Here is a 27310-nt window from a genome sequence, read left to right on the forward strand (position 1 = left end):
ATTGAAACGTCTCCTTGGAAAAATTTGTAAATGAATGTGCTGGTAAGCCTCTTACAAAATTTGATTTTCAAACAGCTGAGCAAAACTGAACGTACTCAAACATTTCGCTCTTCACTTATTCTGATCAACACTAAACTGACACACAATATTTTTAGCGCAACGCAATCTGACTTTCAATAATTTCTAAAAAAGAATGGCCCTGACTAACAATAACCTATACCTTACATGAACCACTTAGCTCACAAAAATCTTCGTTACTCGAACTATTGCAATACAACTAGCCCCAATACTGCCAGTTAAATAAAAGATTGTAACTACTGAAGGCACTAACTACTTATAGGCATAGTTAGGAAATGAAAGATTTCGATGGAGAACAAACAATGTATTTACCTTAATAGTGTTCAAAAGTCATAATATATACATATATATCAGTTCATGACATCCAGTCTTAAAAAAAAAAAAAAAAAAAAAAAAAAAAAAAAAAAAAAAACTTTATTTATTTCAACTACAATAATAGTTATACTTAATAACCCACTCCCTTAGTTGATTAGTGGGCCTGTATTTTATACAATGATTATTACAAGTATGCAGCTCTTAATTCTAACTTGTAAGTGAGCTACAGGTGTTACACAATGATGGGCACTACTAATATTATTGTCTATACCTACAATTAAATACTACTTCTTATCACTAAGTTCTAACATCTGCAGCGTCACATATGTGCCAGCAGAGAGTATAAACCTACTGATAATTGCCTTGCTCTTCGAGCTAAACCCGAAGAGCATGCCCCTGGCACTGGGCAGGCCAAGATGTTATTACGCTGCAGTTTCCTAAATGTAAATATCCTAGTCTAATTCCTACAAACTAAGCTTATCCTAAGTCAAATCCGGTGCTTTACATTTTTTGTAAAGGTGACCCCTACTCCCCCTATTCCTGCACGCGGCGGATCCCAACTATGGTGGATAGTCGGCCAGTCCGCGCCCAGGCGGTATGGGAACAGGGATCCAGACGAAATCGGTGTATATTTCTGAGTTTATGTTAATTCATGTCCCTCAGATATTCCATCAACACCTTACGTGATACCTCGTTTGCCAGAGTGTTAAGCAGTTGAAAGGTTTCTTCGCGTCTTAGAAGTTGGTATGTGTCTTGGTTTGGTAGTCTGTCTCGGAGTGTGGTTGCAACATCATTGAAGAGAGGACACTCGTAGATCACATGTTCAGGAGTACCTTCCGGAACGCCACAGTCACACGCGGGCGTTGCCTTCTTCCCAAACCGACATAGGTATGTCGGGTAGGGTCCATGTCCAGTGAGAAAGTGGAACAATCCCTTTGTTGGCTCAAAATACTTCATTTGCAAGCGTTCCCTCACGTCCGGAATGAACTGAAAAGTTCTACGTCCGGTTTCCTCCGTTTCCCAAGTCCCCTGCCATAATTCTTCTCCCCTTTTCATAATTTCCCTCTTATTTGCCACCCTCACCCCCATAATCTCTTCAATTTTACCTAGATTCCCCTTTTTTGCCCAATACCAGGCTGCTTGCTCCCTTATCTTTATATCTAGTGGGCAGAGCCCCATTATGACTAACAGGGCCCCCCCTGGAGACGTTCTATAAGCCCCCACAGATCGTAATATCATACTTCTTTGCACCCTTCTCACTGCCATGGCAGGCACAACCCTCGTGAGTCTATGCGCCCAGACTCCCGAGCCGTAACCCACGACTGAGGTTAAGATACTATTATGATATAGTTTAATGAGGTGTGGAGGGAGGTGAAATCTTTTATGTCCTATGGAAATGAGGTTATTTAGAATTTGTAGGGCCTTTTGGGTTACGGTTTCAATGTGCCTCCCGAAGTTCCATTTCTCATCAATGATGACTCCTAAGTATCGTGTGTCACGTCTTCGTAATACTGGTGAACCGTCGATCCTGACTGTCGGGTTCCTGGTTAGTTGTCCTTTCAGCAGTAAGTAAGTTGACTTACTTGGTGACACTGTCATTTTGGTGGTGTGGCACCACTGTTGAAGTTTGTCTATGGCTCTTTCTATCTTAGGTTCAATGTCTTCTCGGCTCCGGCCACCGACCAACAGGAGGAGGTCATCTGCGTAGGCTATCACCTCTAGCACATCCTCGCATTGTTGTAGATTGTCCAATAAAGGCTCCATATGGATGTCCCAAAAAAGCGGTCCAAGGACCGATCCCTGGGGACATCCTTTCGTGATCACTTTACTAACTCTCTCGCTAGAGGATGATAGCCAGACCTCTCGTTCCTCGCAATAGCTCCTCAGGCAACCATATAGCGGCCCTGGACACTCTTTCTCCCGCAAGCAGGAGAAGAGCGAAGGCCACCACAGGTTGTCAAAGGCGCCACTGATGTCCACCATGATGCCCACCACGTATTTATGCGGGGTTGAGCCGCAGACCTCAGCTGCTAGGGCGATTGCATCAGATGCCGATCGCCCCGGCCTGAAACCGAATTGCCTGCTGCTCATCCCGCACAAAACTCTGTGTGCCGCCAGTCTGTCAGCCAGCAACTTCTCAAATAATTTACCAAGCAAGTCCAACAGGCAGATTGGCCTGTATGACTTCACTTCCGCTGGATCTTTATCTTGTCCTTTCTTTATAATGACAACATTTGCCTTTTTCCATCTCCTTGGGAACTGTTGTTGCCTTAGGCATTCATTGTATAAATGCGTTAATGGCGCAACCAGCTGGGGGGCCAGGAATTGCACCACCTCCGCCACAATGCCATCTGGCCCAGGAGCTTTCCCTCTTTTGAGAGATTTTATGTGGGCCGCCACCTCCTCTTCCGAGAAGGGGTAGACCGCTGCATCGTTGTTATATTGCACTTGATCCTCCTCTCGCAGTTGCCGCTGTGCTTCAGTTTCCCCGTCCGCATAGTCATCAGGCAACAGGGACTGGAGGAGGACCCCAGCAGTTTCCTGCCAGGACTCCGTCGTCCCGCCCCCGTGCCTGACAGTTGATAGCTCCATAGGAGAGCGGATCTTTTCCCTCACTAACTTGTAGGGAAGTCCCCATGGATCCAGCACAAGTTGACTGAGCACATAGCGTTCCCAGCTCCGTGTCCTGACCTCGCGTAGTTCCTTTTGGAACTGTTGCTTGGCCTCCCTATACCGCAACTGCCATCTTTGTTTCTCTTGCCAGACGACACTGCGCTGGTAGTACCTCCTTAGCCTTCTGACAGACTGACGCAATTCCTCTAGTTCAGGCGTCCATGGTGACGGAGAGGCCGCCATGGCCCTCCTCCTGGTTGGTACAGCAGCCCTCACCGCTCTAGTTATGGCGGTCACTATGTCGTCAGTTCTGTCGTTTACGTCTATATCTTGTTGTGCGTCCCCTCCCGGTATTGGAGGAATGTCGCACTCCCTCGCTAGCCGCTCCCAATCTGCTCTATTAAAGTTATATTGCAATTCCCACCCCATGGCCCAGCGGCACTCTCTATCCCCTATGGTGAAAGTTATTAAATTATGGTCGCTTGTGGTGGCATTCCCTATTACCTTCCAATTTTGGAGTATGTTTGTAACATTCGGTGTTGTTAGAGTTATGTCAATATTTGTCCCTTGTCTTCCTCCCGCCGTGTAGGTAGGAGGATTGCCCGGCCTATTAGCCACCACAAGTTGGGTTGCCATAATAAATTCTTCTACCTTCTCCCCATTTGCATCTCGTGTGCCACTGTACCACAGGGGGGATTTGGCATTTATGTCAGCTGTAATTATCAACTTTCTCCCCCGCAACGCCGTGGTCACTCTCGTTAGGTGATCTAAGTGTGTTTCAATATTATCACTGTACTGAAAGTACATGTTTATTATAAAGACGATTCCGGTTGGGGATTGCAACTCCACGACGTTGCAGTGGGTAGTTGTGAATTGAGAGAGCGTGGTGACTCTCAGGAGCTTATTTGTTATTATTATCGCCGCTTTCGGGACTTCTCCTTTGCTAATTACCTGCCATGTTGCGGCAGCAAAAGCGACCTTTCCAGCTTGGGAGTACGGCTCCTGTAGACAGAGCACATCCAATCTCCTCTCCTCCACCTCCCTTCGGAGTTCCTGCGTTACGAGTCGGCTGTTATGTGTATTTAGTTGTCCTATGTTAAGCTTTGTCATCAAGGGAAGTATGTATGTATGCGGTCATTTGGCCAGGTTTTAGACCAGTCAAATGCAATTCTTCCATTGGCTAGAACTGCCTGCTCGTAAATGTCGTCTAAGTTGAATTTCTCCCCTCTCCTTTCGAAGACTTTTCGTAGCAGGTCCCGCAGGGCTCCGAAGTCGGTGGGGAGATTCACTGATTTTAGTTGGATTCTGTCAACAGCCTCCATCACCGAGAAGGTTACCCTTCTTCCTTCTTCATGTCCTACACGAACCACATGTCTCAGGGCTGTGGTCAGGGTAGCCGGCTGTTCAAGTCTTGCTAGCTGCATAGTATATTCTAAATTAGGGTAGACCCTCACAGGATCCACAGGTGGCAATCTGACCACTGGAGTACTCTGTTCAGTGGAATTTATGCTGGAGCTAGTTACTTCATTTTCTTGAATCGGTTTCTCATGCTTGTTCTGTTGCTTTCCAGAGACTGTTATGGCCGCAGGATGCCCTTGCCGTTTCTGATGTTTTATCGGCTCTGCTCCCCGGCTTTCAGAGGAGGGAGCTGCTGCTATAGGGAGATCTGTTTGTATTGCTATGTTCACCCATTGGGGCTCAGTTTGAATGGCTATATCTGTTGTTTCAGGTTTTCCGGCGCCCGTAAGCGACCTCAGAAATAACTTGAATTTACTTGCCCTCATAGCGTCCCTCCTCCTCTTGCTCGGGGATTTGCGCTTCGGCATCCTGTTCGGTATGCCGAGTTCAGCCATAATCAGTTCTGGAGATTAATCTTTGTTCCAACATTCTGTATGTTGGGCAATTCCGACCTGCAGCTCCGCAAGACTTCTTCCCTCTGCTTTTGCATGGTATGCAGATTTGTGTACCTTTACAGTCCTTACGATTATGGCCACTTTCTCCGCACTTGGTGCACGCCGGCTCCCTGGTGCACAGCCTGAGAATGTGGTCCAGCTCACCACAGTTGTGGCAACGAGGTACCACGACATAGTCTCTGGTGTTGATGGCATGGAAGCCAACATAGATCCTGCCCATTTTTGTGATGTTCTTCCACATCTGTGCTGTCACTTCAGCGACATGATGTACGACATCACGACCTCGTGGACCCGTTTTAAATCTAAGTTTAAAACAATTATTAAATTCTTCAGCGCTTAGATGCTCAAAATTTTGTGCCCTGATTGTCTCTGACAACTCTTCATTCGTCATAATAGATGGCACGTCAAAGTATGACGAGAGGATTTCTTTTTCTTGGTGGCTCACATTTCACCACTGAGTTCAGCTTTTGGTTCTTCAGCAGCTTTTCTTTATCCTCTTCCGAGGCAACTTCTACGATGACTGAGTTCCTGCTCGGTTTGATTCTCTTTATCTTTATTTTTTCCTTCACAGGGTCCACGGTTTTCGTGAATAACTCCTGTATTTTCTTTATGCTTGTGTCTTCTCCAGGAAGTGTTCTCAAAAAGACTGCCGTATCTGGCCTCTTAGTTACCTTATTTATTGTCTCTCTGGTGGTGTTGGGCTTGGTGGGAGCTTGCGCTGCCACTGCCGCCCAAGTTTTCACTGGCTGCTTTCTTAGTCTATTGTTTTCTTTTACTAATTCTTCTAGCCTACCTTCTAGTTTTGCATGGACAATGGCCCAAGCTGCCAATTCATTTTTAATGGCTGACATTCCGGCTTGGCTGATCTTGCCATTTTTTACAGATTGCTCCATGAGCGTAGTTATTCTGGCAAGTCTTTGCATAACTGACTCATTCTCGACCTGTCCCAGCTCGTCCTGAGGAGAGGGATCAGGCGCAGTAGACGCACGTTGAGGCGCACTCGAATTACTCGTATCTGTCGTCGCCATGATTTACGAGTGATATAAAAAAAGGTGGGAGCCCGTCTCTTACCCCGGACCGGCTCCTCTGGCATGGGGGGGGACTTCTTGCAGCTCGCCCACCGACCTCGCCCCAAGGTCAAGGGCCCTCTCGAACTGCCGGGTTCAGCGCGCCGTTGCCAGCGCACTGGTCCCCATCGATGGCTCCGTCATCGGCGATTTCACGCGACGCTCCTCGGCAACTACACCCCGCACTCCGGAGAGGCGGATGCACCTCTCGCCCTTCGCCGCCTACTAGCCCAAGTTTCCACCCTTCGGCCAAGGACCCACTCCTACTCAGGTGGCGGGCCGGTCCCCCAGACGTTCGGCGGTCTGGACCCAGTTAACCTGGCCCAGGCAGTGTCACCACCTCCTGGGTTTGGCAGAACACGCCCCGGTTACCCAGGGGCGCGGCGAAGCGCCCTTGCCGACTCGCGCCGCGATCCCACGCCGACGAACGAAGTCGCCGGCATGCAGGGCTCCTGCTGGTCTGGGCCCTGCGAACAGAAAGGGACAGCTGTTCGTCCCTCGACACAGCTCCCCCTGTGCCACGCACCCTTCGCTTTCGCATCGGGTTGGGTCGCAGCTCTTCCTTTTGTCGCAAGGCACACCCGGGCAAGCCCGAGAAATGCCGAGCTTAACGTCCGGCACCACTTGAAGGCGGAAAGAGCCACTTGAGAAGGAGAGGCTATATATGACGCATCACTTCCCCTGTGGGCACGTCCGACTGGAAGCGATACGCCCCAGTGCGAACCCCTGTGCCTTACGGTGCGCCGGCGCGGACTGGCCCACGCCAAAAGGCGCACCGCGAGACAACAGGTCCCACGCCAGACATGACATCCAGTCTTACAAATTTACTCTAGAGGTGGACACACGTCCAGATCATCCGCTCTCAAAACTCCTCCATCTCTCTCCCCACACCCACCATTGCTGGCGGCTCACCTCCAAGCGCGCAACGCTACGCGCTGTTCACATCCAAGACAGAACCTATCACAGCATCCATCAAGAAGAGACGATTGTTGTTTTAGGGTTATCTCATGAGGATGGACGGTGACCGACTAACTAAAAGAATATGGAGTTTCATCCAACCTAACGAAAAAAGGCCAAGATGGTTCGAAGAATGTGAAAAAGATCTTAGGCAGATTGGTATCTCAGAAAGAAAAATTCCTGACAGGAACAAATTTAGAAGACTGGTGAACAACTACCAAGGTTTTAAAATGGCATCAACGTCCAAAAGACGGAGAGGACCATTTTCCGAAGAGCATAAACAGGCACTTCTTAGTGAATTCAGAAGATACTGGCAGGAAGTCAAATCTGGAACAAGAACAAGACCTAGACACTAAAATGAATTCGGTTGTTACCACGCTGTCCATAGAGGCTCAACTCGATAGTATAAAAAAAGTCGGATTAGTAAGAAGTGGGGTTCCAATTCTCGTTTGGCCATCCTTATTTTCTCCGATAAGACAAAACATTGTTGATTGGTTGATTTGGGGGAGGGGACCAGGCAGCGAGGTCGTCGGCCTCATCGATTAGGGAAGGATGGGGAAGGGGTCGGCCGTGCCCTTTCAAAGAAACTGTCCCGCCATTTGCCTGAAGGGAGTTAGGGAAGTAACGAAAACCTAAATCAGGATGGTCGGACGCGGGTTTGAACCGTCATCCTCCCGAATGCCTGTCCAGTGTGCTAACCACTGTGCAACCTCGCTCGGTAATATTATGAGCTGTAATGGCGCGTGGTGACGTTGCAGACAAGTGACGAATGAAGGTAATACAGGGTATCCCGTTTATGTAGAGCACCTCAAATATCTTATTACCCAGAGGCAAAACAAAAAAAATCACGAAATTGTTGTTTAGCTACATTAACTAGCAAGGTTCCCTTCAAAAATGAACTCGCAAATTGCGATTATGATTCCCTATCAGCTGTAGAATATTTCAGAGCAAATGAAAATTCGTGATAGATCGGGACTCGGTCCCGGATTTCCGGCTTGTAGCGAGCTTCGGCTTTCCGAGATCACTTCCAGTAGTGGCCCAAATCTCCATTTTTCCATGTGTCTACTCTCTATGCGCTCGTACTATGAAGTATTACAGTGATTCCCAACAGGCTGAGACACCAAAACAAATGGAAATTTGGGCGGCCCCTGGAAGCACACTCTCATAGCCGTAGTTGTTAAGACGACTGCTCGCTACAATTGGGAAATCCGCTCACCTATTTTCATTTATTCTGAAATGTTCGACAGCTGATTTGGAACCATAGTCGCAGTTTGCGAGTTTATTCTTATTTGAATGTGGCTTTCAATCGGCAGAGCAGTATCTCAGACGCTGCTCTGCAGTATTTCATGCTATAGCAAGACAGTTGCGAGAGAAAACCGTGCCGGACACTAAGCTGGAATCACAGTAATATACTGCGATCACAAGAGAGAGTAGATACCAGGACAAATGGAGATTTGGGCCGCTTCTGGGAGCCTGCTCGGAGAGCCGAAGTAGCTGAGGCGACCCCTCGCGACAAACGAGAAGTCTGAGCTCGACACCCAGTCCGGCATAAACTTTCACTTGCTCCGAAATATTTTACAGCTGATGTGGAAGCATAACCGTAGTTTGCGAGTGCATTCTTGACTGAATGCGGCTCTTGACCGTCAACACAGTGTCTCAGACACTGCACTGCCGTACGATTGCCATTCTTGTAACTTTATTAGTTACAAAAATATGAACAGAAGTACATCTTTATTAAAAAGCGCGATATTTATTTGTTGAGTCACTTCCTCGCCTCAAGTGGTGCTCAAAAACGTATCACATATTCACGTAGACACCGTATTCGACTTAATTATAACAGAAACAGGGGACCATAATACCATTTTGAAGCACTGTAATCCATTGTGGGTGCAAAAACGAGTAGAGCACTCAAAAGTGATCAGTGTAGTGAGCGTGGACCCTGATGTACAGGTCGACGCGTTGAATGAAAGAATTCATTACTGTTTCCAGGGTTCCCGGCTGAAATGAATTATTAGCAAGCAAGATACTTTTCTGCATGTTCTCTGGAGTTTTTTTAAATATCTTAATAGACAACGTCTGTTACACATCCTTAAAAAAAGTCCAGACGGGTTTAGTCAGGAGGCCGAGCAGACAAACTGACTGTTCCTCTACGACCAGTCCATCTGGTAAGATACCTTCGGTTCGAGCATGCAAGGCGTTGTGTGGTCGACGTCCATCATTTGGTACCGCATAACCTTTCTTATTCTTAGCGACGCTCTGTGCAGAAGACGAGGAAGAATTCGTGTAAAAGTTCACACGTGTCTTGCTGATTTAGGCTAACATTGATGAAATAACGACCAATAATTTTAGTTTGAGAAATTTGGCGATGAACCGCCGCGCAGGTCGGTGACGGCCTTTTATGCTAGAGGGATATTCACCTGGCCTTACACGGGACCTGTGGTAGCAATCGAAAGCAACATGACAGCTGTGGACTACATGAACATTATGCACCTGCAGCCCTTAATACTCGATGACTTCCACAATGGTGAGGGCATCCTCCAGCAGAATAACTGTCCGTGTCACAAGGCCAGGGTCATGCTAGTGATTTGAGGGGCGTGATAGTGAACTAATGTTGATGTATTGGCTATCAAATTAACCTGATCTGAAGCCGATGGCACACACCTGGGGCACAATAGGGCGCCAGCTCCGTATCTGCAAGCCACCCACCTGCAATTTACGGCAACTGCGTGACCTGTGCCTACATATCAGATGCCCCATACGTCTGGAAACGTACCAAGGACTTGTCAGACGCATGTCGTGTAGAATAGCACGCTATTAAAAAGGTGGTCGTTTCTGCTCATCAATATATGTTTTCCGTGGTTTCCCTAACTCATTTAATACAAATGCTGCGATAGTTTCATTGAAAACTACTCGATAGACTATCTTCTCCATCTTAGTACTGTCGGAGCTTATGCTACGTCTTTAGTACCTACGCTGTTCATTCGGCATAAATCCTGATCTATTTTATTTGGAACCATGTATTACTATTGATTCGTACGGTGAACTTTAGAATTTGGTGTTCTTTATTAACAAACAGAACTATTGTTGAGTGGCAGTTGCGTCTATGAATTGCTGTGCCCTACAGCGTACGTTAAAATAAAACATAATGACCTCATTGGATAACAATATCTCCTCAGCATTAACCACTATAGATCATAAAACAACAGTCACGTTAATCCCCAAAAAATGATTTTCACCGATTATATCTTTTAGTTTTCAAGTTTGTCAGGCAAATAACACTTTTCCTGACTTTCCAGAAGTTTTCCTGTTACGTCATACCAAGATTAACAACCTGTTACTATTTTGTACAAACAGGTACGTAAGATAGCCCTACTTAAGAAGCAGATCTAAGTTGTTAATTCTGACTGATAGTCATCAAGAAATGCATATGCAATTTTAACTGACTTAAATGAAATTGATGGGAATAATATTGCTGAAGGTAAACGCTAAAGTTTTCGCTGATTGGGCTTTTCATTTTGCCGTAGCCACTTTGGCTGTTCTTGGCAAAACCGAGGAAGTGAGGTAAGTAGATTTCAAGGTCGTGGCTTCTTCACCATGACTTCCGTTACATTTGGGGGCATTCAGCTCGATGTTAACGAGCGAGAAACGCACATCTTCACGTTTTGATTTATTTGGTATAAATCATAAAATGAAGTAAATCTCACATATTTTTATTTCGTTAGATACGTGTATGTTGATATACATAATGCCCTTTGTATCTTGATTACCACTACTGCTACAACTCCATAGCGACCACTGACCCTAGTCTGCAAGAAAACGACCTTTAAGAGGTTGGTTATCTTGACTACCGACATGTTCAGTATATTTTCATAATGGATAGGGTTCCGAACCATCTCTTCCACATAATTTTTGAGATCAACCTTTTACAAGCATTTGCCTATAAGTTTCATGCCGTCCGTAACTTACGAATTTTTAAATTTCCAATCAACTCTAGGTTAACTAAAAGTTCATCAACTATTAGAGCATGACTTGAAATATACGTACAAGCAAATATTATTTATCTTGAAAGTCATTTTCTGCCTAATCTTCTGGTAGACCACTGAAAGATAGAACTACAACTTTTATCCCAATCGATAATTGAGATTCTGGTGCAAATCATAATCTCATGAAGGTGCTAAGGGGAGGCCACGACGTTCGGATCGCGGATGTACTTCAGACTCTGTACACCTTTAGTACGCCATTAAAACAACATAATGTGTAGTAAAGTGCAGTACTCTGGCAGTTCCGAGAAAGTCGCAAGAGATGTATCTGTGCTTCGATACGGGACGTTAGAGTTCATGTTGGTCAAGCACTTAGCGTTCAAACTTCATAACACGAAGCTCTATGAAGCGACGGTTCGACTCCTCTTTATGCTTCATATATATTTTTTCATGACTAGTCATATTACGTAATTTATATGATATTTGAGAGGAAATATAACTAAAAAAACTACATGTATTTGCATGAGGGTTTAGTGAATTTCATGTTATTTGACCACTTGATATTTCTTATTACATTTAACCATTAGAACAAACATGTTTATAGCTATCGATAAGTAAATGAAGAAATTTCGTGAAAATGTATGCCTGTCGTGATTTGCAAAATCCCCTACAGATGCAGTCCGGTAAGTTACCCGGAACTGCTTTGCACCTCGACGCTTCGAGCTGCAGACATAGAGACAGGCTCCAGTTGGCAGTTAACCTATGCAGCGGTGAGACATCGCTAGTGTAGCAAGAACGAATAGCATAGGTGCAAATTTTTTGAATGTCACAGAATTTACACTTATTCTACAAAAATGAAAGTTTGAGTAGGAGGCGAACCGTCGCCTCATACGCGTTCGTCTTATAAAGCCCGAACGCTAATCAATTCTTTTTTCTTTTTTTCGTTTTTGTTCGTTGTTGTTCGTTGTATTTGGTCGTCATCGTTGATCCCTTCACTCAGTTTTTTTTATTACAGAGTGCAGCTAACCCTCTGACCGAACACGCTGAGTTACTGTGCCGCCAACACTTAACCACCACGAAACTCTGACGTCCGGCACCAACGTACCGATACATTATTACATAACAGACGCGTAAAACCGCTCTTGCGATTTTCTCTGATTTACCAGAGTAATTCACCTTACTGCTTCCACATTATGTTGTTTTAATGGCCTACTAAAGGTGTAAAAAGTTTGAAGTAAATCGGTGATCCCAACGGTGGGCCTTCCCTTGTCATTTGATTTGAGATCTGCTCTTTTGGTAAAAGCTTAAGTTTATGTAGAAGATCTAACTACTATAAATTTCTCGGTTTAGTAACTTTCGACACCAAAACCACCACAAACAAGACTTCTCTGCCAGTTGCCGGGAGGAACCATGTACGTCCTCAGAACCCAGGTGGTAACACGCATTACTTATCCACACATGAGGAAAGTCTGCAGCTGGTTGGTGCTTGCACCCTCAGTTGCTGCTGGTATAGCCTTCCCAACATCTTTAACATATGCACCAGACATTTCATTTCACACGTATCGCTTTCCTTGATTTCTCTAAGCTCTACAATTATCCGCCCTGTTGAGTAACACATCATTCCCTTTCGGCAACTACTTTGACCTGACACACGATGCAGAAGGCTTACTGATAGTAGAAGTGTATCACACATACTTAGGTTTACTGTTAATTTCAGGTAGCAGGGAAACGGCGTAAGTTGTAGTGCCACTGACAGAGCGCTCCTAATAGGCAAGTTTCCCTATTCGATTTGGCAAGAGAACAGTTTTAATTTGCCAGGAAGATTCAGAACAGAATACACTTCCCCGAAAAGAGAAGCATGCGTCTTCACAAATCTGCTATTTATAATTGCCGATTTATCCACTTGTCATTTGTTCGATTTCAACTGTTGAAATACAACTTCAACAGTGGCCTTTATTCATATGTAATTCCATAATCTTTAAACTGTTAGCTTTTTTCATTGGTATGTTGTATAATGTCTACTATAATGGGATCATCTGTTATGCGATTGGCGTTGCTTAGATACTACAGTGTAACCTCATATGTTCTCAGTTTATTAGGTAACACCTTGTTTTGCAATTCTATCTGCTTACTGACATATTTCGGTTTACTGAATTGATGGCTAAACGGTCGAGGGAACAAACACGATGGAGAGGGGACGGGGTGGGAGTGGGGAGCGAGGGGGTAAAAACTGAGGATAAGAAACGATGCTGACGTTCATTGTTCACAGACCTTCGGATTTCGATGAATGGTAAAAATCTCATAATCCTCTTAATAACGAAGCCAAGAAGGGAATTTGATTAAATTATAGGAAACGGATTTTGCACGATATTTTCACACAGCCCACACTCACTCTTTGCAGACATAAGCACTAAAAAGATTAAGTATTGGTATGATAGCTTTCTGCTGATCCGCAGTCATCCGTATGCTAATTTATAAAAATACTTGGAACATGAGAAATTAAAGAATAACAGTCAGAAAGCTATTCAATATAGAAAACGCTTGAACAAAAAAGCAAAACTACTGAAGACTCTAAAATAATGTTGAATGTAACCCAAAAGACCCCAGCAGCTGTGATAATATTGTCTCAGTATACATATTGTGGCATTAGATTATCAGACAGAGTCTCACTCTAAAGCTGTGTTTGAGCGTTTATGCAGTGCGAATCACGTAAGACTTGCACTGCAAATACTGCGGAAGTGAAAAGTGCGATTTTCAAAGACTAGATGGTACTCAGGGACTCGTAGTGTTAGCCAACCAACAGATTGTGACAATATTTAGAAGGTGTATATTTCTTCAAACATTCACTTTTTTAAAAAAATGGAACAATGCCTGCGAACACTAACAAACTAAAAGTAGGTTATATTAGAATGTCAGTGGTGTTTGTAGCATGATTATAGTGTGAGTCGTTTACAAGATACCCTGGTTAGAAAATTTGCCACCCCGAGACTTGTACAATACCTGTGGTAGCACAAACTAAAGAACAATAGAAGTGCGTGCACTAGTTATGTGGATTCTGACCAATAACGTGACGATTGACCACTACAGGTTGTGTTCAAAAGCACCACATGCAGAAGGAATACACGCTTCCAGTCTGGTATGGAACCACTGCTGCACACGTTCTAGCATTACAGCTGAGATATTGGAGCAGGATGCAGAAATACGTCGTTGCATATTATCGGGTGTAGTTGACATGTCCTTGTATACGGTGTCTTTCGCCTTTCCCCACAGAAGTAGTCTACAGGCGTCAATCTGGAGAACGAGCCGGCTTAGATACAGGTCCTCTGCGCCCAATCCAACGATTTGGAAACAATTCGTGAGGACATTCTGTAGTACTTGGTGCACTATGGGCTGGACAGCCATCATATTGGTACCACAGGAGGGATTTCAACAGACCAACAGTTCATGTTTTGGAGATTTACCTGGGCATGATTGTAAATGCGGCTTCATCACGAAACAAGATGTATGACACATTTGGAGTATCCTGTCTTAATTCCCATGCACGAAAGTTAATTAGATTCTCATAATCGCTTGCGTGCCTCAGCGATAGAGATAGCCGTACCGCAGGCGCAACCACAACGAATGGATGTCTATTGAGAGGCCAGACCATCTGTAGTTCGTGCAGAAGGGCAGCAGCTTTTTCAGTAGTTGCAGGGGCAACAGTCTGGAAGATTGACTGACCTGGCCTTGTAACATGAACCAAAATGGTCTTGCTGTGGTGGTACTGCGAACAACTAAAAGCAAGGGTAAACTACAGACGATAATTTTTCCCGAGGGCATGCAGCTCTACTGTATGGTTATATGATGATGGGTAAAATATTCCGGAGATAAGATTGTCCCCCATTCGGATCTCCGGGCGGGGAATATTCCGGAGGATCTCGTTATCAGGAGAGAGAAAACTGGCGCTCTACGGATCGGAGCGTGGAATGTCAGATCCGTTAATTGGGCACATAGGATAGAAAATTTAAAAAGGAGTATAGTTTGAAATAAGATATAGTGAGAATTAGAGAATTTCTGTGGCAGGAGTACAACAATTATGGTCCGGTGAATGCAGGATTACAAATGCAAAATCAAATAGGGGCAACGGAGGAATAGGCTTAATAATGAATAAGAAAACAGGAGTGCGGGTAAGCTACTATGAACATCATAGTGAACGCAGTATTGTAGCAAAGAAAGACTTGAAGCCCACACCCACCACAGTAGTATAGGTTTATCTGCCAACTAGCTCCGCAAATGAAGAAGAGATTAAAGAAAAGTATGGCGAGATAAAAAAAATTATTTAGATAGTTAAACGAGACGCATATTTAATACTCATGGGGGACTGCAATTATATAGCAGGAAAAGGAAGAAAAGGAAAAATAGTAGGTGAATATGGGCAGAGGGAAAGGAATGAAAGAGGAAGCCGCATGATAGAATTTTGCACAGAGTGTAATTTAGTCATCAATAACACTCGGTTTAAGAACCATGAAACAACAGTATAGGCGCCTATACTTGGAAGAGACCTGCACACACTAGAAGGTTTCAGACTAATGTCTGAAGTAGTACTGGAGGGAATTGACACCATGAATTCTGCGAGGCTATCTATAAATCCGTAAGAATAAGACGAGGTGGAGTTCTCTTCTGAACAGCACGGTGCAAGGCATCCCAGATACGCTCAAGTTTGATGGCCAGCGGAAGTGTTTAAACACAGGAGAATATTGCTGGAGCCATTCTGTAGCAATTATTGACGTGTGGGGTGTCGCATTGTCCTTCTGGAATTGCCCAAGTCCGTCAGAATGCACAATGGAGGTGAATGGATGCATGTGATCAGACAGGGTGCTTATGTACGTGTCACCTATCTGCTGACATGAGCCGGCTACGGTGGTCTCGCGGTTCTAGGCGCGCAGTCCGGAACCGTGCGACTGCTACGGTCGCAGGTTCGAATCCTGCCTCGGGCATGGATGTGTGTGATGTTCTTAGGTTAGTTAGGTTTAAGGAGTTCTAAGTTCTAGGGGACTGATGACCACAGCAGGTGAGTCCCATAGTGCTCAGAGCCATTTGAACCATTTTTTGCTGACATGAAGGGTCCATGGATTCATGAGGTTGTCTCCATACCCGTACACGTCTATGCGCTCCGTACAGTTTGAAACAAGATTCGTCCGACCAGGTAAAATATTTCCAGTCATCAACAGTCGAATGTTGGTGTTGATGGGCCCAGGCCAGGCATAAAGCTTTGTTTAGTGCAGTTATCAAGGGTACACGAGGGGGCCTTCGTCTCCGAAAGCGCATATCGATGATGTTCCGTTGAATGGATCGCACGCTGACACTTGTTGATGGCCCAGCATTGAAATCTGCAGCTATTTGGTGGAGGGCTCCACTTCTGACACATTCAACGATTCTGTTCAGTCGTTTTTGGTCCCGTTCTTGCAGGATCTTTTTCGGGTCGCAGCGATGTCGGAGATCTGATGTTTTACCGGATTTATGATAATCAAGGTACACTCATGGAATGGTCGTGCGGTAAATTCCCCACTTCATCGCTGCCTCGGAAATGCTGTGTCCAATCACTGGTGCGCCGACTATAACACCACATTCAAACTCACTTAAATATTGATAGCTTGCCATTGTAGCAGCAGTAACCGATCTAACAACTGCACCAGACACTTTTTGTCTTATATAGGCTTTGCTGACCGCAGCGCCGTATTCTGCCGGTTTACATATCTCTGTATTTGAACACTCCTGCTGCCTATATACCAGTTTCTTTGGCACTTCAGTGTAGATAAAAGACAAGGCCCAGTATAAATCCTTGGATAATAAAAGAGATTGAATTTGAATGATGAAAGGACAAAATATAAGTATGCGGTAAATGAAGCAGGCGAATGGGAATACAAAGGTCAGAAAAATGAGATTGACAGGAAGTGCAAAATGGCTATACAGGAATGGCTAGAGGACAAATGCTGGGACTTAGAAGCATGTTTCACAATAGAAGAGATAGTTGCCGCCTACAGGAAAATTAAAGACGCCTTTTGGGAAAAGAGAACCACCTGTATGAATATCAAGAACTCAGATGGAAAACCGGTCCTAAGCAAAGAAGGGAAAACTGAAACGTGGAAGGAGTGTATAGAGGGTCTACACGAGGGAGATGCACTTGTGGGCAATATTATAGAAATGGAGACGACGTAGATGATGATGAGATATTAGAGAAACGGAGAGGATGTAGATGAAGACGAAATTGGAGATATGGTACTGTGACAAGAATTTGGCAGAGCACTGAAAGACTTAAGCCGAAACAACGCCCCGAGAGTAATCTCGATTCTGTTATAACTACTGATAGCCTTCGGAGAGCCTGCCATGACATAATTCTTCCATTTTATGAGCAACGTTTATGAGACAGGCGAAATACCCTTAGACTTCAAGTACAATATAGTAATTCCAATTCCATCGAAAGCAGGTGCAGTCAGGTGTGAATATCACCGAACTATCAGTTTAATGAGTCATGGCTGCAAAATACTAACACGAATTCCTTACAGAAGAATGGTAAAAGTGCTATAAGCCAACCTCGGGGATGAGCAGTTTGTATTCCGGAGAAATGCAGGAATACGAGAGGCAGTACCGACCCTAAGACTTCTCTTAGAAGATAGGGTGAATACGTGCAAACCTACGTTTACAGCATTTGCAGACTTACAGAAAGCTTTATACTCTCTTTGGAATTCTCAGGGTAGCAAGGGTAAAATACAGGGAGCGAAAGTCTATTTACCACTTGTACGGAAACCAAACGACAACTATAAGAGTCGACGGTCGTGAAAGAGAAGCAGTGGTTTTAGAAGGGAGTGAGACAGGGTTGTAGCCTATCCCCGATTTTATTCAATCAGTCCATTGAGGAAGCAGTAAAAGAAAGAAAAAGTAGGAATTAGAGTCCAGAAAGGAGATATAAAAACTTTGATTTTTGGCGATGACGTTGTAATTTTGTCAGTGACAGCGTAGAACTTGGAGCAGCAGCTGAACGGACTGGGCAGTGTCTTTAACGGAGGGTATACGATGAAGATCAATAAAAGCAAAACAAAAATAATGGAAGTAGTCGAATTAAATTAGGTGATGCTGAGGGAAATGCATTAGGAAACGAGATACTTAAAAGAAGTAGACGAGTTCTGTAATTTGGGCAGCAAAATAACTGATGATGATCGAAGTGGAGAGGAAATAAAATGCAGACTGTAAATGGCAAGAGAAGCGTTTCTGAATAAGAGAAATTTGTTAACATCGAGTATAGATTTCAGTGTCAGGAAGCATTTTCTGAAAGTATTCCTATGGAGTGTAGCTATGAATGGAAGTGAAACGTGGACGATAAGCAGTTTAGACAAGTTAAGAATAGAAGCTATTGAAATGTGGTGGTATAGAATAATGCCGAAGATTAGATGCGTAGATCACGTAACTAATGAGGAGATACTGAATAGAGCTGTGGAGAGAAGAAATTTGTGGCACAACCTGAGCAGAGGAAGGGATCGTTTGATAGGTCAGGACACATTCTGATACATGAAGGGACCACCAATTTAGTACTGGGAGGGGGGTGGGGGGTGGAACGAGTGTGGGAGGTAAAAATTGTAGAGGGAGACGAAGGGGTGATTGCAATAAGTAGATTCAGAAGGATGTAAGTTGCAGTAGTTAGTCGGTGATGAAGAAGCTAGCACAGTATAGACTAGTATGGAGAGCTGCATCAAACCAGTCTTTGGACTGAAGACTATAACAATACAGTCGTTTCCATGGAGCTCTTGCTGGACAAAGATGTGATAGGGATGGAACCTATATCGACGGTTAATCCGTAAGGCACTTGCCTGACTCATGCCACATCCTCGTGCGATTTTGCGGGAGCTAACGGGTGGATCAGCTTCAACAGCAGCAAGATCATTAATTTCCACCTCTTCTGTTGTCACTTGTTTGCTTCTGTCACGTTGTCTAGGTGCTACAATACCACTTTTACGTAACTAATTGAAGAATTTGATGAATTATTGCCGAGATGGTTGACGTCTGTAGGGTTATCTTGCTACATAGACTGCACAAGAACGAACTGCATTCTTCCGATACTCTCCATACGCCATGAGCAAGTCGGCTTTTTCTGCAGTGGAAAATCCCATCGTACACTCAAGACCTACTGCTTGGATTGCCACAGACTAACTGATTAGCAAGTCGCAATGCACTCAAGGAATACATAAGCGCACTGTAAGCAAACATAACAACATCACACCTTCCAACTACGCAGGTTGAATGGCACAAACTAGTCTCGGTGTGGGAACTTTTCATAATACGATATCTCGTAAGCAACCCGCACTAGAATCCTGCAGCACTGACATTCTAATTTATCTTATGTTTGGTCTGCTAACGTCAATAGTCGTTGTTCCATTTAAAAAAGTGTATGTTTGCACAAAAAGTACGCTTTATAAATATTATTGCAATCTGTTTATTGGCTAAAAATACGAGTTCATGACTACCAATCCATTCTGTGAAAACCGCACATCAACAGCACTTTCCATTTCCGCGATACTTGCGGTGTAAGTTTTAAGAGATTCACCCTATATATAACGCCGAATAGCAAAAGCGCTTAAAGCGGTCAGCAAACATGAATTTACTCCTGAATCTTGCAGTACTGTGGGTGGAAATCGTATTTTTTTAGATATTCATTGCTTGATAATTTATCTCAAGATGAGTCATTTTGATCAAAAGCCCCTGATTGTAAATTTAAAGTGCTGCGAGGTTTATTTCAGCCGTGAAACTCAAAAAATTAAAACACATCACAGTGAAAGAATATGATATTCAACCACACACTTTTTATGTGCGAAAAATATTTGCCACTTTGCGAGACATTATTTTCAACGCGACGTACTTCCCATCCTTTTAGTGCTTCCGAATAAATTTCCTTTCTAGATCTAGATTGCGTGTCACTGAGTAACCGTCTTACTTTAGAATATGAATACGCTCTGTATTATTCAGTATTCCTTCAGGCACGGAAAGTTTCCCGATTGCAAGCGCGCTCAAGCATTCTAAGACAAATATTGAATCAGCCCAGCGCTTTTACGGCTCGAAGTAAAGACTTGAGCTGAACCTCCGTGCATTTCCCCGTCTGATTGTATGCCTCTATTAAATAATAATATATTAAGTTAGTGGAAACGGAATATAGTTTTATGTAGCCTTCGACGTAATTTTAATATCCTGTGATGGAACGGGGACACATCTTACATTTCCTCTCAAAAATGTATTCTGCCTTTTTAGTTACAAGGTTTATCGATCTTCTCGCGTTCTATGGCTGCATAACAAGGCATTAATTATGTATTTAGTTTTAGAGTAGATACGCCGGACGTCTATTTAATGGGCTCCAGAGCGCACTGTTCTTCACAGTTCGTGAGGGATGACTAATGTCTACTTCCTTACTTATATCCATGTGCTTTCGCGTTGGATATTGCTCAATGAAGCCGTCTGATCCTCCAATGGTATTAGAGTATTTGTCATGAAGTTCACCTGTTACTTTTCACCATGTATTACATTTTCTCTACATTTAAAACCCTTTTCATACGCGATCTCTTTCAGAGACTGAAATAAATTATATTGATACTGGAAGAGGGTAGACTCTCTATCCGCGACTGACGTCCTTCTACGATTTTTACCCTCCCAAACTTCCCTTCAGTAATAAATTAGTGGTCCTCTCAAAATGTGTCCTATCAACCGATGCATTCCTCTACTCAGGTTGTCCCACAAATTTCTTTTCTCCCCAGCTCTATTCAGTACCTCCTCATCAGTTATTAGTCAACAGCCTTAGCCTTGGACCTTTCTTCCCTATTAATAATAAATAATCTTTCCATACTGGAAGAAGAATGCTTATTGTAACAGCTTTGAGTGACACAATGAAATGAGTTTAGTTCTCATTACCCATATTTTGAAAACTACGGAAAACTGTGTCTACAATCTGCAGTTTCCACATTGGAAACGCCCATGCGTTAAAACAGTCTTGATAAATTTGCATACTCTGAGTTCTAAGGTTCTATTTTTATCATAATTTTGCAAGAATGAAGAGTTCGGTGCTATGGACAAATCGTTCGGGCAGCACCTACTTCAGTCATCAGCTCAGGCTATCGTCTCACCGTTGAAGACAGAAACAACTTGTAAGGCCTAAATTGCGATTGCTAGACACTATAAACGCATGATCTAAAGTCAAGAAACCTAGATCCACAGAATGCGTTATATCATTATTTAATGCGTCAACTGATCCAAAAAGCAAACCGTGTTCCAACAGGACGGGGCTGAGAAGAAGAAGAAGAAGCCTGTGGTAATGGTTCAAATGGCTCTGAGCACTATGGGACTCAACTGCTGTGGTCATTAGTCCCCTAGAACTTAGAACTACTTAAACCTAACTAACCTAAGGACATCACAGACATCCATGCCCGAGGCAGGATTCGAACCTGCGACCGTAGCAGTCGCACGGTTCCGGACTGCGCGCCTAGAACCGCGAGACCACCGCGGCCGGCCCTGTGGTAATGCTTTGATTATTCAGCATGACGGGATGACATCAGAACTGACAGTTGTTCACCGTCATACACTTTCGTAATTGTGCAAAGTTGTTAATAGTACAATCTCTACTATCAATTTGGTTTTCCCACTGGGTACATCAAATGGTTCAAATGGCTCTGAGCACTATGCGACTTTCCTTCTGAGGTCATCAGTCACCTAGAACTTAGAACTACTTAAACCTAACTAACCTAAGGACATCACACACATACATGCCCGAGGAGTAAAGTTTGTCGAACAATTCTGGTGAAAGTCTGAGAAATAGGGCACGCAAAAAATTTATGTTAGTTACGATTTCTCTGTACGTCATTCATGAGTTGCTATTTATTAATTTTTGCTCCACATAAAACGCGGAAGTTAGAATAGCTGAAACTTCCAAACGTTGACCTTGTTACCACAATGAATTATCCTTGAAAAAACGCGAAGGTCTAATAAGAACACCAGATAAAAAACTAGTGACTCCCAGGAAACTGCCGGCCTGTGTGGCCGTGCGGTTCTAGTCGCTTCAGTCTGGAACCGCGTGACCGATACGGTCGCAGGTTCGAATCCTGCCTCGGGCATGGATGTGTGTGATGTCCTTAGGTTAGTTAGGTTTAAGTAGTTCTAAGTTCTAGGGGACTGATGACCTCAGATGTTGTCCCATAGTGCTCAGAGCCATTTGAACCATTTTGAACCCAGGAGACCAGGCTAATACGGTATAATATCATCTCTAACTTGATAATGACCGAAATTTGGCGAGGAAGGGATTCCACAAATTTCAAAATGTATACCGTATCCAACTGAAGACACACATTGACGATTAGTTCCGCAGAAGTACAAAAGTGCGGGGATGTTGATTACTACTTTTCACCTGTTGAGGAAAATAGTCCCTCGCATTTTTTATGTTATTAAAATAAGGCTAATTTGCATTCTAGTCGAGATAGGATAGGGCGCCTCAGTCTTCTACAAAGCAGGGACGAATGCGTCTATACTTGGGAAATCGACGTTGTCGTCTTGGCTGACAGTTATCACCAGAACATGTCCATCATGAATATGTAGAAACAATGAAACCTTTTGTCACAAATACTGTTGAAATAACCATCCTGGTTTATATTCCCAGTAACCTGGATGCGTAGATTCAAGTCATGGTGCGAAAAACACACCGGAAACATCGCAGAATCACCTCCTGCCTGAAGTATATCCCCCACAGCCACACACTTCAGCTTAAACACCCATTAGGCCTTCGGTGTGTTCTACGCATTGAATCAATTGAAAAGATACGAAACCGAGACACGTCACACCACACTATCAGGCTCTAGTCAGCTACTGTCCCGATCCTGTGTTGTTTGACCCACTGAAGACGTACAGCTTTATTTGCCACGGTGAGCAATGATCTTTGCGAGGTGTTCCACTACAAATATCTATTTCATCCAGTTCGGATACCAATGTCAATTAACTGTAAGAGTTCTAAGATTGGCTTGGTTTCTCAGTACTGCTACCAGAATATGTCCTTAAGACATATAAACCACGCGTATTAGCCGCTTGATAAGGAAATACACTGCCCGAAAGAAAAACGAAAAAAAAAAAGGATGAAGCACTCATAAGACATAGTCGGTCAGATGTCAATGTAACATTGCACATGTACACAACGTCGGCGGGTATATAAATGTATATATAAATGATAAAAGTTGTAATTCTCTGTGACAGGTAGAACGACATTAATGATATTCGTGTTATCAGGGCTTTTATCAGGCCTGTTGCATTATATAAGGGACACGAAAACGTCAGATGAGGACAAAAAATATTCCACATGCTCGTATGACAACGAGTTATCAGGATCTAAAAGAATTATGGGTGTCCATTTGGTGGTTGGTCGAACTGTGCAATATCCACATTTGCGCTGCATTCATATGTGACATTGTCCCGATGTTGGATTCCATGGGAACTCCAGTTGACCACATCTTGCTACCACAAAGGAGGGTCACCGCATTCTGCAACAAGGACATTCCTTTCCAAGCGGATCTGTCAACTGATAACAAGTAATTGGTTCTTTGCATCATTTGTTGACATCCCACGCCACTGTGGTAGAAATATTTACTATCATTTGTTAATTTTGAAAACTAAATTCTAGTAGTTTCAACGTCTGAATAGAGCCTTCTTCAGGCCCGTATATGGTTACAACAAACACTTAACATAATAAAGTACAAAATGAGTCCAATAATACGAAGTTGTATCAATAGTAACAGGAGAGGGGTCTGATGACCATAGATGTTAAGTCCCATAGTGCTCAGAGCCATTTGAACCATTTGAGTAACAGGAGAGATGGTGTTGCTATTGATAAGTCTCCTTGTATTTCTGTTTTACTGATGCACTCTTCATATGTACCCCTGCCCCCCTCCCCAGCACTGAACACCTTCACCTGTATCTTTTCAGTATAGCTGATCTAATACTACTGGTCCATATTCACTTACCCCTTCCGAATAGCCTGATTTCAAGGTTTGCCATAGCACGGATAACTTATACTTCAGGCATAACCTATTGATATCTTCTATTAGCATATGGTCACATGTTTCATGAACAAATTTTGCCTATTTACATGATATCAAGTTGGTTTGCGGTCTTTTCCACATTAGAATACAATAACGCGAATTTCCTGTCGAACGTTTTTCCAGTTGAGAGGTTATTTTTAACCGTTTCCTACCAAGTATTTTGTCTTGATTTAGATTTCTTCCCCAGTCGTTATATATCCACACCAGTTATGTGCAATTATCGACTTTTAATGACACTTTTCCGCCCATGTGATAACGAAATGTTTTAATGTCTGGTAATTTTAGTGCATACCTCCTTTCTATTTAATTATGATCATAATTTTATTGTTATTTAAAATGTCTTTTATATATTCAGAATCCATTCCTTCACATAAACCCTACAAAGTTCTTTCCATGATGTTTCTTAATCCTGAGTTCGCGCTCTCGCATCATACCATGACATACGTTGATACAGTGTCTTCCCTGCAGTTGAATATATCAATATATTACTTCGTTCTTGTTCTTTCATGACGGAGCTATTATCTTAATCCAGCTCTCATTTCATTTTCATTGTCATTGCTACTTAAGGTGTTGTTTTCCTCCGGTTAGTGCATATTCTGAAGTACGAGGCACACCGATCCATCGTATTATGATATCCCACATTCTAAAAATTAACGTATTCTTGTCCTGTTAGTTTGTATCCCGTATTTCTCTTCTTATATAACTTGACAAGTACTCTGCACGGTTATTACGGATGGGACGTTCTTTCAAATTAGTGGCAACTATTTCTTACAGCATAATTACATGTTTTCACCCTATCTGGCAAAACTTTTCACTACATTGTTTGGCATACCTTTTCATATGACATGATCGTATCCTATTTTCTTTACAACTTTAGAAATAATTAATTTTGATACTACTCACACATTATACTCAATACTACCTTAAACTACACTTTAAGACAAAAAAAGACACACCACGAAATGATTATCCAAATGGGGCCAAAATGGATATATGTGATGTATATGTATAGACAAAAAAATTATACCATTTCAGAAAAATTGGATCATTTACTCAAGGAAAGAGCTTCAAAAATTGAGCAAGCCAATAAAGCGCTGGTCCACCTCAGGCCCTTATGCAAGTAGTTACACGGTTTGGCATTGATTGACAGAGTTTTTGGATGTCCTGAGGGATATCGTGCCAAATTCTGTGTAAGTGGCGCGTTAGATCGTCAAAATTCCGAGATTATTGGAGAACCCTACCCATTATACTCCAAAAGTTCTCAGTTGGAGAGAGATCCGGTGACCTTGCTGGCCTATATAGAATTTTGAAAACACGAAGACAAGCAGTATAAACTTTTACTGTGTGCAGCCGGGCATTTCCTTCCTGAAATTTAATCCCTGATTGCATTGCCCTGACGCGCAACAGAACGGTGTGTAGAATATTGTCGACGTATCTGTGTGCTGGAAGAGTGCCGCGGATGACAACCGAAGGGGTCCTGCTATGAAAAGAATGATGTCCAGACCATCACTCCAGGTTGTCGGGCCGTATGGCGGGCGAAAGTCGGGTTGGTATCCCACCGCTGCCCACCTCGTATCCTGATACGTCTTCGGATTGGAATCTCATTGACTGTACTCAAATTATCTTCAGTGCGTGTCCCGCTTCGAGTTGAGCTACGATGACAGGGAGGATGTGTCTGGAGACGCCCCAGACAGCAGATACCAGTCTGAATGTCGCTCGCCATACAGTCATACAACAAGAAGCGATGGTTGAGGATGCAACCCACCAGTTGGACATAATTTTGCATGATATCCCTCATGAGGACTTCTAACAACTCTAACAATCAAGGTCAAACCGAATAAGTGGTTGCATAAGAACCAGAGGTGGGCCAATGCGTGATTGACTAGCTCAATTTTTGAAGCTCTTACTCTTGAGTAAATCATTCAATTTTTCTGAAACGCTAATCATTTGTTCGTCTGTATATATACATCACATTTACCCGTTTCCGTCACATCCGGATAGTTCCTTCGTGCTGTGTCGTTATTTTCTTAGAGTATATTTTACATTGCGGTCAATTTTCATCATTTTCTGCTATTAATTTGTATATGTTTTTCCTGCAGTATGACTACATCTTTTTACACCATCTCTATGACACCTTCTATATGATATTACTCAATTTGTGTTTCTTGCTACAAGTGTTTCATATCTTGGACGTGGAACATGTAGGATTGCTACATCCCGTTACAGTGATGCCATTATGTTCCATAGTTGCCTTAATAGAGCGATGTACTCATACGTTGCTTATTTGAACTGTTGTTAATATTCTTTTTCGAACTTATTTTATACGTTGTTGTTTTAAGTATTTCCTGTAACTCTATAGGGGCATGAAGAATACGCTACTGAGGTGCTGAAACCAGCAATCTGCTTCAAAAATAACGGCTGATGGTATATATTTGTACATCAGTTCGACCGGCCACTGTTCCTCACTCCCTATTTTCGTGATCCCACTGGTCGGGGATTAGCAGCAGCCGGAGTAGGGCATTACAGTCCCATGCGTCGGCCGACCTTAACGCCGCAATACAAAAGGCTATACTGGGAGTGGTGCCGTGACTGGGAAGCATGGACTATTAAAGAACAGCGTCGCATTGAGTTCAGCGATCAAGCACGCTTCTACACTATGCCGTATGACCATCGATAGAGTGTATGATAGCACTCTGGGGAGAGGTTCCGTTCTTCCACTGTTTTAAGGAGACACAATGGCTTCACTTCTGGCGGTATGATGTAGGAAGTCATCGTGTATGACTTCATCACAACTGACCGTGGTTGGGAGAATTATGACGTCACAACGGTACATAGCGGACACCCTGCGTACTCATATGTAACCTCTAATGCGACAGTATCATATTTCAACAAGACAAAGCTTGTCCACATATGGCAAGTTTCTGTATATTCCGTGTGCATGACCCTGAGCTACTCCGATGGCCTACAAGATCCCCAGATTTGTCCCCAGTAGAACATGTGTGGGAGCATCTTCAATATAAACTCTTTCCCAGTGCCATTAACTGCAATATCGAGGACAGTTACATCAGTAGTGGGCAAGACTGCCTCAGAATACGATACAGCTGCTTTACGACCCCCTTTATAACCGAATCAGTTCATACATCCAGGTTAGAGGTGGATCACATCATATTGATAAGTGTTGGCATACTCTGAAGAGTTTCTTTTTCTTTTTTTAATCTATTTTGTAAACATTGAAATAATGTCATATAGCCTCACAACCCGTGGAGTTTCATTTCGTATCCTACTCCCCTTCT

General features: G+C 43.3%; 1 protein-coding gene across 2 annotated transcripts in view; it reads left to right on the forward strand.

The window, feature by feature from the left end:
* The window catches only part of LOC126299061 (uncharacterized), a 1316522-nt gene that overhangs the window by 713367 nt on the left and 575845 nt on the right, over nt 1-27310 (forward strand). The window lies entirely within an intron of this gene.

Source organism: Schistocerca gregaria, chromosome X (assembly GCF_023897955.1).
Source record: "Schistocerca gregaria isolate iqSchGreg1 chromosome X, iqSchGreg1.2, whole genome shotgun sequence".
Classification (NCBI taxonomy): Eukaryota; Metazoa; Arthropoda; class Insecta; order Orthoptera; family Acrididae; genus Schistocerca; species Schistocerca gregaria.